The sequence below is a fragment of the Eretmochelys imbricata genome, chromosome 3 (genome assembly GCF_965152235.1).
Source record: "Eretmochelys imbricata isolate rEreImb1 chromosome 3, rEreImb1.hap1, whole genome shotgun sequence".
Classification (NCBI taxonomy): Eukaryota; Metazoa; Chordata; order Testudines; family Cheloniidae; genus Eretmochelys; species Eretmochelys imbricata.
Window position 1 is genome coordinate 11,279,348 of NC_135574.1, and position 19,770 is coordinate 11,299,117.

General features: G+C 44.8%; 1 long non-coding RNA gene across 1 annotated transcript; it reads right to left on the bottom strand.

Moving 5' to 3' along the window:
- Window positions 1–593: 593 nt before the first annotated feature.
- On the bottom strand, window positions 594–12,933 carry LOC144261936 (uncharacterized). The gene is made up of 3 exons (XR_013345477.1): window positions 12,846–12,933; window positions 5,795–5,925; window positions 594–784 (listed from the first exon to the last, which is right to left on the bottom strand). It is a non-coding gene; the product is annotated as an uncharacterized LOC144261936 (long non-coding RNA).
- Between the last annotated feature and the right edge of the window lie 6,837 nt (window positions 12,934–19,770).

The following is a 19,770-nucleotide window of genomic DNA, read 5'->3' on the forward strand; positions in this document are numbered from 1 at the left end:
TTGCTGCTGTACGAAATGGCAAAGCAGCTGGGAGCTCCATGGTTTCTCCCTCTCCAGGGCAGCACCCCATGTGGATGCCTCAGTTAAACGCTCACTGGCACATTTATTCAGGTTTCTAAGCCTGGGTCTTTGGGATTTGTGCTGCCATTCTGGTTCCTGCAGAGGAGCCTGCTGGACAGGGCACGGTCTGGATGCTCAGGCATAAGAGAAGGGACCTCGCGATGGGGAGGCGAGGGGAGCAGAGGGAGGGTCGACATGCCGTGGAGCACTGCTGTGGGCGTTGCACACTGTGCAGCCAAGCTGGGATGGAACCCAGCTCCTCGGACAACCCCACCAACCAAATGGCTTTGTCAAAGGACCAAGGGAAGGGAAAAGATTTATCCAGGGGAGCTCCCTGAAACAGATAAATATGTATGTTGCCTGGTCTAGGACATCCCTGGGTGGACTTAACATATGGCAGGGACCATTTATTTTATTTATATTTCATTAAAATAAAAGAGGGAAGGGATATTTGTGGGAAAGAAATACCAAAACAGCCCCCGTGTGCCAAACAAAACACTCACAGGCCTGTTTGCAATGCACCACAGCAACTAGCTACTTTTATTAAAGAGAGAAGAACAAACTCTTAGGGGTGACACAAGGGCTCCCTTGTGGGTTTTTTCCAGCTTGTGAGATTCTTTGCAGCCCAGATGAAAAGCATCCAAGGATTTTAGAAGCAAGGCGCCGCCTGCCAGATTCTCAGCGATCCTGCATTGACAATTTCTGCTGCCATCGCTCACTCTCTCTATTGCAAAAAGGGAAGAAACTCTCACATTCTATGTTTATAACCATTAAAACAAGGACAATATAACATTCCATTTCAAATGCAAGGTAGAGCAGGAATTTCCCCATCATTGAATAGTGTGTGTATATGAAACACCAACAGACCTTGGTCACTGTCTGGTGGGATTGAATCTGGGGTCTCTGGAGCTTTGTGCATGAGCCTCTTACCACATGAGCTAAAAGTTAACTGGCCATTAGCTAAGGCTGCGGAGCAGACTCAATCTATCTATTATATCTAAATGTGTACTGGCTGTCCACCTGGCTTCTGAAGTAAATATGCCGGACTTCTGAACATGGATCTCCCCTCCCTTTGCCCCAACTCTCCAGTAAAGGAGGCAGATTCTCATTTTCTTACAAAAGTCCTTCCTATTAACAGTCTACACAGTTAAAGTGATAACCACAAAAAATTAAGTCACTGGGTGATTTAAATAAGAACCCCGGCAAATTAAATATAAAAACTCCTGGAAATATGATGTACAATATCATAGAAGTGTTGAAATTTGAAATTCCATTGAGGGAATTAATCAAAATTGTGAATTTTAAAAATATTGATGATCTCTATGATAGATAGAAAAATAAAACCAAAAACATGTAAGATGTAGAACAACGTGACTCATGTCCATGTTCAGTTTTCCTTTCAAACACATTTTTCTCCATACCTAAAAACTAAAAGCATAAATATTTAATTAGAGGATAAATAAGTTATTCTTAAAGAATGCATGGACTATTCTGTCTGCCAGCTCATGTAAGCCTGAAGCCTGACCCTGTTCGCCTGGCAGTTCCCTACCTGATGATGATCTCTGTAGGTGCTCAGTGAAGCAGCCAGGTGAGTAGCAGCGCATGGAGCTCCTATCTTCACATCTCCTACCCCAAACTGCCTCTCTGGTACTTTATGCACACTTCAGACAGCACTGGGTTGATGGGAGCATTCTCCCATTGACGCACCTCCGGGGGAGGGGCCGTGCCTACACAGATGGGAGAACCCCTCCCCTCGCTGCAGGTAACGTCTCCACTGCAGCGCTTTGGCTCAGCTGCAGCAGTGTTGCTGGGTCACTGTAGCAGTTTAGATGTAGAGAACAAGCCCACGCTGCCTGGGAAAGCCTCTCACCCCTCCCCACTTCCTCTCTGAGTCCTGTCCCTGCTGCGACACTAATGTGAGCATGCTGGGCACCTTGTACAGGTTATGGGGAGATCCAGCAGGTAACAAGAAGAACACGAATAGAATTGACTACAGAGAAGCAATGAGACCAAGTTAACTTAACTGGAGGAAACATGATGTTTAAACCAGTAAAAGGAAATTCGGAGCAACGCAAGCACTGAAGTCACCAAGGTTTGTAATTGCTCTAGAATTCTAAAAGGAGAAATGCAAAGGCTCCAAGTATGTGCTGAGCTACCTTAAAGACTGAACGTAGCATCAGTCCTTAAAGTGCACTAGTGCTTATTGAATTGTATTGCAGAGTGAGCGCATCTGAAAATATACGTGTGTGACCCACTGGTCAGTGTGTGTTACAGATTCCCCTAGGTGGAGGCTGTGAGTCTGTTACAGGCTCCATCTAGAGACTGGCTCTTTTGTTCAAGCTGAAGATACTTGCACATTTAGCTCCGGAGGTCTCTGGTTCAAACCACAGAGTCCTGGTCCCAGAAGGCATGGCTGCCTTCACACGTGTGCTCAAAATCGCCTCTGTCCCACAAAAACACACAGGGGCAACATTATGCTCAACATGGCTCCTCATGTTTGCAGCATCTGGACTCAGATGTTCTTTAACACAGCTCCAAGATTACCGCAAAGCACCTGGTTATCTGAAATCCTCACATGTTCATCACTGTGTTCATTTCCAGTTTTTTACACTGTGTCATTCTGGAGGGACCCTACAGTGAGGTCCAGGTCACAAATTGAGTTTAATTGTTCTTCCATTTTTGACTGGAATGATTTGAAAAATACCTTTTCTTCTATGGGAAAATCAGGGTTGTATCTATACTGTGTGGGTGCAGCTTACCTTCTCAGCATCAGACTTGGCCAGTGCCTCCGTTTCTCCTGTTGGGTCAGTAGTTTAGCCCCCATGATGAACCAAAACCTCCCCCATCTGGGGCAAAATAACATTAAAAAGAAAAACAAAAAAAATCTCTGGGCTAGAGATGCTTCCTCAGGGGCTGAGTGACCATTTCCTCCCCTCAACTGCTTTCATGTAGGGCTCCCAAATTCTCCTCTGTTCAGCTCTTCTCTGAGCTCCTCTCAGTTTGCTTTTGCAGGCTTCATTTTAAGTCATTTATTTTTGTCAAATCACCCTCCCTGCTCTCTTTCTTGCCAGAGACTCACAACAGGTCCTACCAACTCTAGTAAATCTGAGGACAGCAGGCCTTTCAAATGCAAAAATGATATCCAGAAAGGAGACCTTTCCAGAAAAGGATGAGTGTGTGAGAAAAAGGGGTTATAATGGAATCAGATTGGCAGCTGTCATTATGGTGAGTGCTCCCAAGAAAATTCCATGCTTGAATGTGTCCTCGGGTAGTTATTGAAATTAGGATCCTTCTGTCAGTGACTGGAAGAGTGACATAACATTTCTGAACGGCTTAAAAGTATAAGAGTCAATCTGAAGCCGTGTTGCTAGTTATTGTAATTTTTCTGTGACAGATTTGATCATTTTACACTGGGATATGACCCCTCCCCCCCCGAAACATAGCTCCACACTTGTACACATTTCTTTTTGGTAAATGAAGTGCTAATGTTGTAAAGAGCAGCCATTTTGATCTCATAGGTGGTGCACAATGATACAAAGGAGACACATCCCCCACACTCAGTGGTGAAGCAGTTTTAGAACCGGTTGTTAACCCGCTTCCCTGGAGGGGGCGCTGAGGTTTTGATGGGCTCCGGCCAGGAAGTGGTGTAACTCCTCCTCCGGCCGCCAGGGGCGCTGCGCTGCGGGAGCCACGTGGGCTGCCGCCTGGCCCTGACCACAAGCCCTGGTGCTGCTGCTGCTCCCCCGACCCCTGGCCCTGGGGCTCCCGCTGCTGCCTGGTGCGTCCCCGGCTGCTCTGCTGGGCCTGGGCTGCTCCGAGCCACTCTCCCCGCGAGCACCCACCACCCTGCCCGCAGCCAGCCCCTGCCTGCTGCCACCCCCTGCCTCCAGCCAGCCCCTGCCCTGCCCACACCAGCCCCTATCTCCAGCCACCGCCGCACCTCCTGCCTGCAGCCAGCCCCTGCCTCCAGCCACTCCCTGCCCTGCCCGCAGCCAGTCCTGCACCCCCTGCCGTGCCCGCAGCCAGGCCCTGCCGCACCTCCTGCCTGCAGCCAGCCCCTGTCTCCGGCCACCCCCTGCCCTGCCTCCAGCCACCCCCGCACCCCCTGCCTGCAGCCAGTCCCTGTCTCCAGCCACCCCCGCACCCCCTGCCTGCAGCCAGCCCCTGCCTCTAGCCACCCCCGCACCCCCTGCCCTGCCTCCAGCCACCCCCGCACCCTGCCTGCAGCCAGCCCCTGCCTCCAGCCACCCCCGCACCCCCTGCCCGCAGCCAGCCCCTGCTTCCAGCCACCCCTGCACCCCCTGTCCTCCCTCCAGCCACCCCCGCACTCCCTGCCTACAGCTAGCCCCTGCCTCCGGCCACCCCCTGCCCTGCCTCCAGCCACCCCCGCAACCCCTGCCTGCAGCCAGCCCCTGCCGCACCCCCTGCCCTGCCTCCAGCCACCCCTGCACCCTCTGCCTGCAGCCAGCACCTGCTGCACCCCCTGCCCTGCCTCCAGCCAGCCCCTGCTGCACCCCCTGCCCTGCCCGCAGCCAGCCCATGTCTCCAGCCAACCCCGCACCCTCCTGTCTCCAGACAGCTCCGCACCCCCTGCCCTGCCCTCAGCCAGCCCTGCACCCCCTGCCTCCAGCTAGCCCTGCCCCACGCCCCTGTCTGCAGCTGGCCCCACGTCCACTGGTGCCCTGCAGTTCCCAGGGCAGTAACCCTGCACACCTGCTTCAATGAGGGGGGCAGGGAGCAGCTGGGACCCACACATGTGCACATCCTAGGGTGACCAGACAGCAAGTGTGAAAAATCAGGATAGGGGGTGGGGAGTAATAGGAGCCTATATAAGAAAAAGACCCCAAAATCGGGACTGTCCCTATAAAATCGGGACATCTGGTCACCCTAGCACACCCCCAGGGAGCGGCGGGGACCCACACATGTGAAACGGAGCTCATTTCTAGTTCTGGCCCATCTTTTTAAAAAAGAACTTTAGGCAGGGTTAACACACATCCATATTTTCCCGGACAGGTCAGACTTTTTGGTTCTTAAATCGCTGTCCGGGAAAATTTAAAAATTCCTCCTGGGAAAATACGGACGTATGGTAACCCTGTTGGTACAACAAATACATACTGGGGCACATCCCTTAAATCAGAACTTTTTATAGGGAACTGGTTGTTAAGATTTTGGCAGCTCATCACTGCCCGTACTCTTTCCTGGGAAATTTACTTTAGTCCTTCCCCGTTGTTTTCCAAATTCTTAAATGAAACACCAGTATAGACGTACGCCACAGACTGGCCACAGACCCTGTCTGTGATGCCATGTTGGCAAGCCAAAGGGGCTTCAAAATGGGTTGGGGAGAGAAACTGCAATACAGGAGCAATACCTGGCTCACAGAATTGCCCCTATTCTGCCCTCCTTGCAAGCACTATCCTGGGGAGGTGCTGGATGTTACTGGGTCTCACAGGGGCAAGCTCTGTAGCACTGAACACGATGGAGACTCTGGGCTGCTCTGGGTTGTGGACAGAACATAGGCAGCCTGAGTAAAGCAGCTATAAGATTCCTCTAACTCTAACATTTAAACCTCAGATAGTCCAGTATCCGGACAGCACAAAAGATTTCTTTGTCCCATGTCCCAGGGTTTTGCCGTGTGCTCTGAGCCTGCAAGGTCATTAAACAGCAGCTATAGAAAGGAGAGACACAGATATTCTGTTTACACAGTAATGTCTCCCTTGTGGCATCCTGAACTTACCCATCTCCTTCTACAGCATGTCTGCCCAGAACCGCAGCTTCCAAACCAACTGTACTTGGTGTAACATGTATAGGTGCAGAAGCCCCCAGCACGTACACAAGCAAAGGGGTTATTGATAAACTGAGTGAATCCTGCATAGAGAAAAAGAGTCTTGATTTTCATGCACACATAAGTGTAAACAGGAGCTGTGACTGCAGCATGACGGGTGTTTCCCATTAGCTGAATTTCCAGTTCACTGAGACAAGGCCATGTCAGCCCAGAGATCTTCCTGTGCCCCCTTGCACTCGATCTTTGATAAGATATAAATGTCTGTAGTTCTGTGCCCGTTCAAAGGCTGCCGCTAAGAATTGAGCAGAGTGAATTAATTCAGCAGATCTGCTGGCCTTCTGGCTGCAGGCTTTAGAACTGTAGCACAGAGCATGGGAGTCCTTCACAGCCCCACAGCTGTACAGGATGGAAAGCAGGTAGCTGCCTGCATCACCAACTTCTAATAGTGGGGCAGTGGTTTTGCTGCAATGGTTTGGACTCTTTCTGATTCCAAACACTGATATACTAGGCAGTATCTGAATACTGATTGGCTGAGCAGGGTTGAACTGGCTCAGGACTGGGCTGGGTCGCTGAAACTTTTAGAAAGAGAAGGGTTTAAACCAGTCCCTTGCAGTCTGAATGCCTGATTGTCTGTGAGACTCGGCACAGACATTCTTGTGAAGATTCAACACTTGGGAATACTTACTCAATGACCAATTGCAAAATTAGACATTCTAAACAGGCTGGTCCTTATGAGAATGTGGTCCATATGTTTTTTAGAATATTAATATTAAACTATTTTAAACTAGATTTTAGCTGTGCTTTCCTTAAAGTATCCACTGTGACATTCCCCAGGGTACAATCTGGACCACTGAGCAGCCGTATTCCCTCAGTTCTCCAACCTGTGGGCCGTATTCCCTCAGGGCCTCCTACACTGTTCTGCTATGACAGCAACCACTTCTGGTCCTGCTCATGCACAGCCCCTAGCATGTAAAGTCACTCCCAGCTGAATTATAGGAAAACTTCCAGTAAGACCTGTTAGGATATAGATATTCAGGCCTGTCTGTAAAGGCCTGTACTCTAAGAATTTAGGTGTATTCTTATCACTTGGCTAGTTCTAGAGGTATAAAAGAAAGAATCAAAATCACAGTCTGCCGGTGTATGGGCCTTCTCTTACTGTGACAGTCTGAGGCCCTGTTCTTAGGCTAAGGCCTTTGGCTAAGCAGCAGAGGCAGCCGTAAGCTGGGAAGCGACCGGTCACATCCTCACATTCCAAACTAGTCACATTGAAAGAAGGTGCTATTGGGCTGTTAGGAATACAATCCTGTCCTGATAATGCCTATCGCCTCCAGAGAAAGGGAAGTGCCTAGAAAATGTAAAAGGAAACTTAGTTTGATAGCATCCTGTCTGGCAAGAACTCACTTATCAATAGCTGGGATGTGAAATCCTCACTTCTGTATTCGCAAAAAGAAAAGGAGGACTTGTGGCACCTTAGAGACTAACCAATTTATTTGAGCATAAGCTTTTGTGAGCTGTAGCTCACTTCATCGGATGCATACTGTGGAAAGTGTAGAAGATCTTTTTATATACACACAAAGCATGAAAAAATACCTCCTCCCACCCCACTCTCCTGCTGCTAATAGCTTATCTAAAGTGATCACTCTCCTTACAATGTGTATGATAATCAAGTTGGGCCATTTCCAGCACAGATCCAGGTTTTCTCACCCCCCTCCCCCCCCGCACACGAACCCACTCTCCTGCTGGTAATAGCTTATCTAAAGTGACCACTCTCCTTACAATGTGTATGATAATCAAGGTGGGCCATTTCCAGCACAAATCCAGGGTTTAACAAGAACGTCTGAGGGGGGAGGGTAGGAAAAAACAAGGGGAAATAGGTTACCTTGCATAATGACTTAGCCACTCCCAGTCTCTATTCAAGCCTAAGTTAATAGTATCCAATTTGCAAATGAATTCCAATTCAGCAGTTTCTCGCTGGAGTCTGGATTTGAAGTTTTTTTGTTATAATATCACAATTTTCATGTCTGTAATCGCGTGACCAGAGAGATTGAAGTGTTCTCCGACTGGTTTATGAATGTTATAATTCTTGACATCTGATTTGTGTCCATTTATTCACTTCATCCGATGAAGTGAGCTGTAGCTCACGAAAGCTCATGCTCAAATAAATTGGTTAGTCTCTAAGGTGCCACAAGTACTCCTTTTCTTATTGTAAGGAGTGTGGTCACTTTAGAAAAGCTATTACCAGCAGGAGAGTGGGGTGGGAGGAGGTATTTTTTCATGCTTTGTGAGTATATAAAAAGATCTTCTACACTTTCCACAGTATGCATCCGATGACGTGAGCTGTAGCTCACGAAAGCTTATGCTCAAATAAATTGGTTAGTCTCTAAGGTGCCACAAGTCCTCCTTTTCTTTTTGCGAATACAGACTAACACGGCTGTTACTCTGAAACACGTCTGTATTGTTTTGTCATTATAGTTCCCACTTTGCTATAGTTTGTCTGTATAATCTCTGTCTGGTTCTGTGATTGTTACTGTCTGCTGTATAATTAATTTTGCTGGGTGTAAACTAATTAAGGTGGTGGGATATAATTGGTTACATAATCATGTTACAATATGCTAGGATTGGTTAGTTAAATTTCAGGAAAATGATTGGTTAAGGTATAGCTAAGCAGAATTCAAGTTTTACTATATAATCTGTAGTCAATCAGGAAGTGAGGGAGGGGGTGGGTGTGTGGATGGGGGAGATGGGAACAGGGAATGGGGGTTAGGAAATTGGAATCATGTTTTGCTAAAGGGGGAAATGGGAACAGGGAATGGGGGTAAGGAAATTGGAATCATGTTTTGCTAAAGGGGGAAATGGGAACAGGGAATGGGGGTAAGGAAATTGGAATCATGTTTTGCTAAAGGGGGAAATGGGAACAGGGAATGCGGGTAAGGAAATTGGAATCATGTTTGGCTAAGGACAGGAATGGGAACAGGGACACAGGTGTAAGGCTCTGTGGTGTCAGAGCTGGGAAGGGGGATACTAAGGAAGGAAACTGGAATCATGCTTGCTGGAAGTTCATCCCAATAAACATCGAATTGTTTGCACCTTTGGACTTCGGGTATTGTTGCTCTCTGTTCATGCGAGAAGGACCAGGGAAGTAAGTGGGTGAAGGAATAAGCCCCCTAACAAGACCCTCCTGAATTATCGTGCAGAGCGACACCATCAAACTCCCAGTCCCAGCCTCGTCCCCCAGAAATGTGCATCTCGTTCTGTTCAGTACCATCCTGGATAACACAAGCTCCTAGAAAGTCTGTCATTTCATCAAAGGAAAAGGATATGCACAGAGCCTGTTATCTCAAGTGAAGGTTGCCAAACACTTCAATCCAAACACTCCCCTGGACCAAAGGGAATTTTCATTGGGTTAGGCCAGAGGACGAGGACACAAGCTGAAAATGTCCAGTCTTTTTAATCTCTCCTCATATGGAAGCTGTTTCATACCCCGGATCATTTTAGTTGCCATTCTCTGTAACTTTTCCAATAAGAATATATCTTTTTTGAGATGGGGTGATCAGATCTGCACACAGTATTTAAGATCGGGGAGTACCATTGATTTATAAAGAGGCATCATGATATTTTCTGTCCTATTATCTACCCCTTTCCTAATGGTTCCTAGCATTCTGTTAGTTTTTTCTGTTTGTGCCACTGTGCATTGAGCAGATGTTTTCATGGAACTCTCCACAATGACTCCAAGATCTCTTTTTTGAGTGGTGACAGCTAATTTAGAACCCATCTTTTTATATGTATAGTTGGGATTATGTTTTCCAAAGTGCATTACTTTGCATTTATCAACATTGAATTTCATCTGCCATTTTGTTGCCCAGTCACCCTGTTTTTTGAGATTTCTTTGTAACTCTTCGCACTCTGCTTTGGACTTCACTATCTTTGAGTAATTTTGTATCATCTACAAAATTATCTCCATCACTTTTCCCCCTTTTTCCTGATCACTTATGAATATTTTGAACAGTACTGGTCCCAGTACAGACCTCTAGGGGACACCACTATTTACCTCTCTCCATTCTGAAAACTGACCATTTATTCATACTCTTTGTTTCCTGTCTTTTAGCCAGTTACTGATCCATGAGAGAACATTCCCTCTTATGCCATGAATGCTTATTTTGCTTCAGAGCCTTGTCAAAGTCTTTCTGAAAGTCTAATTGCACTATATCCACTGGATCACCCTTATCTACATGTTTGTTGACCCCCCCGTCAAATAATTCTTCTAGATTGGTGAGGCATGATTTCCCTGTGCAAAAACCATGTTGACTCTTCCCCAGCTCATCGTGTTCATCTATGTGTCTGATAATTGTGTTCTTAACTATAGTTTCAACCAGTTTGCCTGGAACTGAAGTACGTTTGGGATCAAGTCTGAAGGGACCATTGTGATCATCTAGTCTGAAGGTACTTCCCCAAAATATTGCTTAGAGGGTATCTTCTAGGAAAAAAGCCCCCCAATGTTTCTTGATTGAAAAAGTATCAGGGATGGAGAATACATTGGTAAATTGTTCCAATGGTTAATTACTTTCACTGTTAACAATTTACATCTCGTTTCTAGACTGAATTTGTTTAGCTTCAGCTTCCAATCACTGGATCACAAAATACCTTTAGTTACTTGATTGAAGAGTTTCAGAGTAACAGCCGTGTTAGTCTGTATTCGCAAAAAGAAAAGGAGTACTTGTGGCACCTTAGAGACTAACCAATTTATTTGAGCATGAGCTTTCGTGAGCTACAGCTCACTTCATCAGATGCATACCGTGGAAACTGCAGCAGACTTTATATATACACAGAGAATATGAAACAATACCTCCTCCCACCCCACTGTCCTGCTGGTAATAGCTTATCTAAAGTAATCTTCAGGTTAGGCCATTTCCAGCACAAATCCAGGTTTTCTCACCCTCCACCCCCCCCCACAAATTCACTCTCCTGCTGGCGATAGCCCATCCAAAGTGACAACTCTTTACACAATGTGCATGATAATGAAGTTAGGCCATTTCCTGCACAAATCCAGGTTCTCTCACTCCCTCACCCCCCTCCAAAAACCCACCCCCATACACACACAAACTCACTCTCCTGCTGGTAATAGCTCGTCCAAATTGACCACTCTCCAAGTTTAAATCCAAGTTAAACCAGAACATCGGGGGGGGGGGGTAGGAAAAAACAAGAGGAAATAGGCTACCTTGCATAATGACTTAGCCACTCCCAGTCTCTATTTAAGCCTAAATTAATAGTATCCAATTTGCAAATGAATTCCAATTCAGCAGTTTCTCGCTGGAGTCTGGATTTGAAGTTTTTTTGTTTTAAGATAGCGACCTTCATGTCTGTGATTGTGTGACCAGAGAGATTGAAGTGTTCTCCGACTGGTTTATGAATGTTATAATTCTTGACATCTGATTTGTGTCCATTTATTCTTTTACGTAGAGACTGTCCAGTTTGACCAATGTACATGGCAGAGGGGCATTGCTGGCACATGATGGCATAAATCACATTGGTGGATGTGCAGGTGAACGAGCCTCTGATAGTGTGGCTGATGTTATTAGGCCCTTTGATGGTGTCCCCTGAATAGATATGTGGGCACAATTGGCTGATGTTATTAGGCCCTTTGATGGTGTCCCCTGAATAGATATGTGGGCACAATTGGCAACGGGCTTTGTTGCAAGGATAAGTTCCTGGGTTAGTGGTTCTGTTGTGTGGTATGTGGTTGTTGGTGAGTATTTGCTTCAGGTTGCGGGGCTGTCTGTAGGCAAGGACTGGCCTGTCTCCCAAGATTTGTGAGAGTGTTGGGTCATCCTTTAGGATAGGTTGTAGATCCTTAATAATGCGTTGGAGGGGTTTTAGTTGGGGCTGAAGGTGACGGCTAGTGGTGTTCTGTTATTTTCTTTGTTAGGCCTGTCCTGTAGTAGGTAACTTCTGGGAACTCTTCTGGCTCTATCAATCTGTTTCTTTACTTCCGCAGGTGTATATATAAAGTCTGCTGCAGTTTCCACGGTATGCATCTGATGAAGTGAGCTGTAGCTCACGAAAGCTCATGCTCAAATAAATTGGTTAGTCTCTAAGGTGCCACAAGTACTCCTTTTCTTTTTGATTGAAGAGCCCATTATTAAATATTTTTCATCATACACATACTTATAAATTGTGATCAAGTCACCCCTTAACCTTCTCTTTATTAAGATAAAGAGATTGAATTTTCTGAGCCTATCACTACAAGGCATGTTTTCTAATCCTTTAATCATTCCTGTGGCTTTTCTCTGAACTCTCTCCAACTGATCAACATTCTTCCTGAAGTGTGGACATCAGAACTGGATACAGTTTTCAAGATTTGGTCACATCTGGAGGTGCAAATACATAGGTAATATAACCTCTCTACTCCTATTCAAGATTTCCCTCTTTCTGCATACGAATTATGTATTAATCCTTTTAGCAATTTTAAGTTGATTAATCATCCACAACCCCCAACACATTTTTCAGAGTCACTGCTTCCCAGGATGGAGTCCCTCATCCTATAACTGTGGCCATCCTTCTTTGTTCCTAGATCCATACATTTAGATTTAGCTGTATGATTGTTAACTTGTTCCCAGCTTACCAAGTGATCCAAATCCCTCTGTATGAGTGACCTGTCCTTTAATTCTTCTCAACTGCTAACTTTATAAGTGGTTTTTTATGGTTTTTTTTTTCAGGTCCTTTATAAAAAGATTGACTCGTGTGGGGGCAAGAACCAATCCCTGTAGGATTCCACTAGGTAGAATGTTGGTGATAGTATGACAGGTCATAGTTCAGCCAAATCTGATTGGATCTTAATAGGAACTTTAAAGGCACCTTTCTCACCCCAGGACTATTCTCCTGTTAAATGTCAAGTATCTACTGAAAACCATACAACTGGAAAAATTACAATAAAAATGTTTAGAAATCTTAGTACAGACTCACAAATGTCCTTCTATATTCTCCCTTCATTTCATTAAGATCTTACCTGGAGTGCTTTGCAGCACCAGGAAAAAGACAGCAAAGAGCAGGTAGACAATCTTCATGGCTAAAGTTTGCCTGGGAACTCAACGTTGCTGGAGAGAAGAGACTGCAAAATAGACAGGAGATGGAGAGTCTCTATTTATGGGCTACCAGGGATTGTGAAATGCTGATCTGTTGAAATCTTTTTTGAAGCATGTCACATTTTCTAAGTTTGTGCTGCAATCTGTTTATAATTATCATCATAATTATAATTTGTACAGCATCATAAACATTCCCGGAGAATTTCAGGGAAACATAGTAGCCAAGTTCCTGCCTTGAGGAAATTACAATATGAATATTTACAACTAGCAAACCTCTACTGCCTGATTGATAGCCTCTGAAAAAATGGAAAGCCTCCCATTAAATTGAAATGAGGTCCTTTTGCAGAGGACAATTTCAGAATACAGCTGTACTTTGGAAGCATTGGCAGTGGGGCATGTGCATTTGTGTATTTGTTTTGTACAATATTTAATCAATATTTTACTTGTATTTAAGGAAATTTCCTAATTTCATGCATCAAAACCCATTCCAAAGAGGTTAAAAATCCTCTTAAAGAGAGATTTATGAGAAATAAAGTGAATAACATTATAAATACTGTGTGCCAGGAATCCATGGATTTTTTTCTGTTTATCTAAATTGAGGAATTTTACATTTAATGATGGGAGAAAACCACGAGTTTACCCTTTCTTTTCCCCCTCATAACAAGCATCAGCATTAACGATAACTATATAAAGTAGAGACAAAAAATGTTGATGCATCAAAAATTGGGAAATCAGTGGCATTTGCAGGTGCCAAGCACTTCTCAGGATTTGTCTCATTCTTTCAGGACAGAGAGAAGAAGTGACTGGGCTTAAACTGGATCCAGACACCTCCAAGTTCCCTGGGGGATTCAATCTAACCAGGATTCAGAGCCTACAAAATACAACCCCCTGCAAAGCTTCACAGACCCCTTCTGATTCACCTTCTTCCTCTTTCCCCCAATTTGGAAGCACCTAATAGAAAAGTTGAGGGGAGTGAATGAAGAATGAGAATCCATGGGGAGGAAGACATCCACAGGGCAATGAGGAGCTGTGACAGGGCAGTGAGGTGTCCCTCTCATCTCCCAGTCAGTGCCCTCTATTTCAACTGGCTCTGTGTTGTTGGAAGGTGCTGGTCTTCTCACCTGCCACTTTCTCCACAGAGAAAGGTCAAGGGGCACTGGATGTTTCTCTGCCAAGGGGGGACACAAGGAGTGGGCATGTCACCCTGACTGCCACCTCACACTTATTAATTTCCCTGCTATGTTCTTGCCCTATGCACAGAGAAGTTAGATAAAAACAGGTAGAGCCACAATTGATAATTGCTTTATTTTCTCCTCTGTGATTTATAAATATACTGTGGTTAAGGGTACAAACTGTATGCTACAATTAGAGTTTTATAGATGGTATTTGATTCTGTTGATCTAGACAATCTTTGGGCAAAATTAAGAAGGATGGGTATCGATCTAAGACTTCTGAGCATTTTGGAGGCTCTCCACCAGAGCGATGTGGGTCGGGTAAAGGCAAGGGAGAATGTTTTCCCAGTGGCCTGGGGAGAACACCAGGGATGCCCTCTAGCACCTCTTGTTATTAATTTATATATTCATGATGCGGTGGACGTTTAAAGGAAAATACATTTTCTCCACCACACCTTAAAGGTAGACTTATCTCGGTGATATTATATGCTGATGGCATGGTTGTTTTATTGCAAACTCCAAGAGGCCTCTTCTGAAATGACTTTTTCCTCTTATTTTAACTCTCAAGACCTGGTTCTCATTTATAATGAGAACCAGGTAGAACAAATCTCTGCTTTGACTTATTTAGGGATAAAGTTTCATGATTCAGGCAGGTGGTCCCCTTATCGTAAAGACTTAAAACAAAAGGCCCTTAGCTCTGCTCCAGGGGTGCTGTGTTTTACCTGCTCAGATGGTGGGAGCAGAGTGGCCCCAGTGCTAAGAGTTTTTAATATTAAAATAATATTGCAGATGTTCTCTGAGTACGTCTACACCATAAAAAAAAGGAAAACTGCAGCTGGCCCAGGCCAGCTGACTCAGGCTCTTGGGGTTGGCTGAGATGGTTTCATTGCTGTGTAGACGCCTGGCCTCAGGCTGCAGCCCAAGCTTTGGGACCGTCCCACCTCACAGAGTCCTGGAGCCCAGGCTGCAGCCACAGCCCAGACATCTACACAGCAGCGAAACCACCCCACAGCCTGAAGCCTGAGGCCCGCCACGGGGGTCTTGTCGCTGTGCAGACATTCCTTGTGAGGTCAAATTTGGATTAGGGGTCAAATTTCAGCCTAAGAGATCAGCTGTGCTGCTATAGCTCTTGAAGTGTAGACATACTCTAAGTATGGCAGCGCCTAGCTCTTAAAAACTCACAGATCTGCTTCACTGGGTGAAAAACTATCTGTTATTAGGGGTACAATTGTTCTCCCTCATTGATTCTACTTGGGCCCCCAGTGAGCACTGACTCCGTTACAGAAGCCTTCAAAATTTCCTTCAGTTTCCCTGGCTACAGCTATAGCCCAGCCACTTCTTGTTCTCTTTATCAGTGATTACTTATCTAGTATACCACGACATTTGTTTGTAATAAGGGAGCTGATACACTCTGTTGATATGTTGTGAAACCAATGAAAAGTGAACACCTGTAAAGTGAAGCCCACTGAAATCTCATCAGTGCTATTTGGCCATTTCGCCTGATGATTCATTGGACTGGCATTTCTGAAGAGATCTCATAAAGCCATCCTTCTAAGTAGCAGATGAAGTGTAGAGAATAACCAGGTAAGGGTACACAGAGGAGAACTGTTTTCTTTTACTGTGCATCTGAAGAAGTGAGGTTTTTACCCACGAAAGCTTATTCTGAAATGTATCTGTTAGTCTTTAAGGTGCCACCGGACTCCTTGTTGGTTTTGTGCCATTAATGTTACCAGTATTATTAGTGGGAAACCGAGCAACCTGAGTGAAGTGACTTTATATTGCAGCATGATGAGCTATGATCTATCTATCTATCTATCTATCTATCTATCTATCTATCTATCTATCTGTCTATCTATCTATTTTTTCTCTTTAAAATTCACCAATCCCTACCAGACCCCACTAGACATATACCACATCAGTGATGATACCTTGTTTACAATTACATTTTGAGAACTATCAGTTAGCCAGCTTTTAATCCATTTAATGTATGCCATGTTAGTTTTGTATAATTCATTTTTTTAATCCAAATGTCATGTGGTACCAAGTTAAATATCTTAGAGAACACTAAGTATATTGTATCAACAACATTATCTTCATGACCCAAACTTGTATTCTCATAAAAAATATATTTAGTTTGACAGGATCTCTTTTCCATAAACCCATGCTGATTGGCATTAATTCTGTTACCTGCCTTCAATTCTGTATTAATCCTGTCTGTATCAACTACTCCATTATCTTTCCTGCGGTTGATGTCAGACTGACAAGCCTATAATAACCCAGGGCTTCCAGTTCACCCGTTTTAAGTATGGCACGACAATAGCTTTCTACCAGTCTTCTGCAACTTCCCCCGTGTTCAAGACTTATTGAAAACCAACTTTAATGGTCCAGCCAGCTTCTCAGCCAACTCCTTTAAAACACACAACTTTCTCCAAAATGCTCTCAGTACTCTTTCAAGTGAGATCACCTGGGTAATGAAACTTCCTCAAACTGCAGGGCTCTGTTGTAGAAACCTCCAGATAGATTTTAATTTTCTATATAGTTTCTAAAATGGACATTATGCTTCCCCATCAAGTCCCAGCTTGATCTTGTCTATCTGCTCTGGACTTCTAGATATAAAGCAAATAATATAGGAGAAACTGATAAAAGATGAAGTTACTTCACAAGTGAGTGAGAGTTTGTGGTTACCTCCGCTAACAACTGTTGCTGTTACTCAATCTAACTCCTCTGTGAGCCACAGATGCAGCATCTGCTATTCGATATGTTTTAAGGGCTTAGCCCTAAGTTCTGCAAAGGATTCTTGCTCATCCCTGGACATATATGACACTTTTAAAAATAGTAATAACTTGGGACCAAACTCTGTGTGTGTGTGTGTGTGTGTGTGTGTTACTTGTGCACCTTTTTCATACAGTATTGATTAATATTCTTAGCGCATGTTTTTTTTTTATTTTTCCTATTTTTATGCATCCAATCCATTTCAGAGATGTTTCAAATTCTTCAAAAATAACAGAATAACCTTCATAATATTAGGTTTCAGAATAGCAGCCGTGTTAGTCTGTATCCGCAAAATGAAAAGGAGTACTTGTGGCACCTTAGAGACTAACAAATTTATTTGAGCATAAGCTTTCGTAAGCTACAGCTCACTTCATCAGATGCATTCAGTGGAAAATACAGTGGGGAGATTTATATACACAGAGAACATGAAACAATGGGTGTTACCATACACACTGTAACAAGAGTGATCAGGTAAGGTGAGCTATTACCAGCAGGAGAGCAGGGGGGCGGGGCAGGGGGAAACATTTTGTAGTGATAATCAAGGTGGGCCATTTCCAGCAGTTGACAAGAACATCTGAGGAACAGTGAGGGGGGGATAAACATGGGGAAATAGTTTTACTTTGTGTAATGACACATCCACTCCCAGGCTTTATTCAAGCCAAAGTTAATTGTGTCCAGTTTGCAAATTAATTCCAATTCAGCAGTCTCTCATTGGAGTCTGTTTTTGAAGTTTTTTTGTTGAAGAATTGCCACTTTTAGGTCTGTAATCGAGTGACCAGAGAGATTGAAGTGTTCTCCAACTGGTTTTTGAATGTTATAATTCTTGACGTCTGATTTGTGTCCATTTATTCTTTCACGTAGAGACTGTCCAGTTTGCCCAATGTACATGGCAGAGGGGCATTGCTGGCACATGATGGCATTTATCACATTGGTAGGTGTGCAGGTGAATGAGCCTTTGATAATGTGGCTGATGTGATTAGGCCCTATGATGGTGTCCCCTGAATAGATATGTGGACACAGTTGGCAACGGGCTTTGTTGCAAGGATAGGTTCCTGGGTTAGTGGTTTTGTTGTGTGGTGTGTGGTTGCTGGTGAGTATTTGCTTCAGGTTGGGGGGCTGTCTGTAAGCAAGGACTGGCCTGTCTCCCAAGATTTGTGAGAGTGTTGGGTCGTCCTTCAGGATAAGTTGTAGATCCTTGATGATGCGTTGGAGGCTGAAGGTGACGGCTAGTGGCGTTCTGTTATTATCTTTGTTGGGCCTGTCCTGTAGTAGGAACTTCTGGGTACTCTTCTGGCTCTGTCAATCTGTTTCTTCACTTCAGCAGGTGGGTACTGTAGTTGTAAGAACGCTTGATAGAGATCTTGTAGGTGTTTGTCTCTGTCTGAGGGGCTGGAGCAAATGAGGTTGTATCGTAGAGCTTGGCTGTAGACAATGGATCGTGTGGTGTGGTCTGGATGAAAGCTGGAGGCATGTAGGTAAGCATAGCGGTCAGTAGGTTTCCGGTATAGGGTGGTGTTTATGTGACCATCGCTTATTAGCAACGTAGTGTCCAGGAAGTAGATCTCTTGTGTGGACTGGTCCAGGCTCAGGTTGATGGTGGGATGGAAATTGTTGAAATCATGGTGGAGTTCCTCAAGGGCTTCTTTTCCATGGATCCAGATGATGAAGATGTCATCAATATAGCGCAAGTAGAGTAGGGGATTAGGGGACGAGAGCTGAGGAAGCGTTGTTCTAAGTCAGCCATAAAAATGTTGGCATACTGTGGGGCCATGCGGGTACCCATAGCAGTGCCGCTGATTTGAAGGTATACATTGTCCCCAAATGTGAAATAGTTATGTGTGAGGACAAAGTCACAAAGTTCAGCCACCAGGTTTGCTGTGACATTATTGGGGATACTGTTCCTGACGGCCTGTAGTCCATCTTTGTGTGGAATGTTGGTGTAGAGGGCTTCTACATCCATAGTGGTTAGGATGGTGTTTTCAGGAAGATTACTGATGGATTGTAGTTTCCTCAGGAAGTCAGTGGTGTCTCTAAGATATCTGGGAGTGCTGGTAGCATAGGGCCTGATGAGGGAGTCTACATAGCCAGACAATCCTGCTGTCAGGGTGCCAATGCCTGAGATGATGGGGCGTCCAGGATATCCAGGTTTACGGATCTTGGGTAGCAGATAGAATACCCCTGGTCCGGGTTCCAGGGGTGTGTCTATGCGGATTTGTTCTTGTGCTTTTTCAGGGAGTTTCTTGAGCAGATGGTGTAGTTTCTTTTGGTAACCCTTAATGGGATCAGAGGGTAATGACTTTTAGCAAGTGGTGTTGAAGAGCTGCCTAGCAGCCTCTTGTTCATATTCCGACCTATTCATGATGACAACAGCACCTCCTTTGTCAGCCTTTTTTATTTTGATGTCAGAGTTGTTTCTGAGGCTGTGGATGGCATTGTATTCTGCACGGCCGAGGTTGTGGGGCAAGTGATGCTGCTTTTCCACAATTTCAGCCCGTGCATGTCGGCAGAAGCACTCTATGTAGAAGTCCAGTCTGTTGTTTCGACCTTCAGGAGGAGTCCACCTAGAATCCTTCTTTTTGTAGTCTTGGTAGGAAGGTCTCTGTGGATTAGTATGTTGTTCAGAGGTGTGTTGGAAATATTCCTTGAGTCAGCGATGTCGAAAATAGGATTCTAGGTCACCACAGAACTGTATCATGTTCGTGGGGGTGGAGGGGCAGAAGGAGAGGCACCGGGATAGGACAGATTCTTCTGCTGGGCTAAGAGTATAGTTGGATAGATTAACAATATTGCTGGGTGGGTTAAGGGAACCACTGTTGTGGCCCCTTGTGGCATGTAGTAGTTTAGATAGTTTAGTGATCTTTTTCTTTTGTAGAGAAGCAAAGTGTGTGTTGTAAATGGCTTGTCT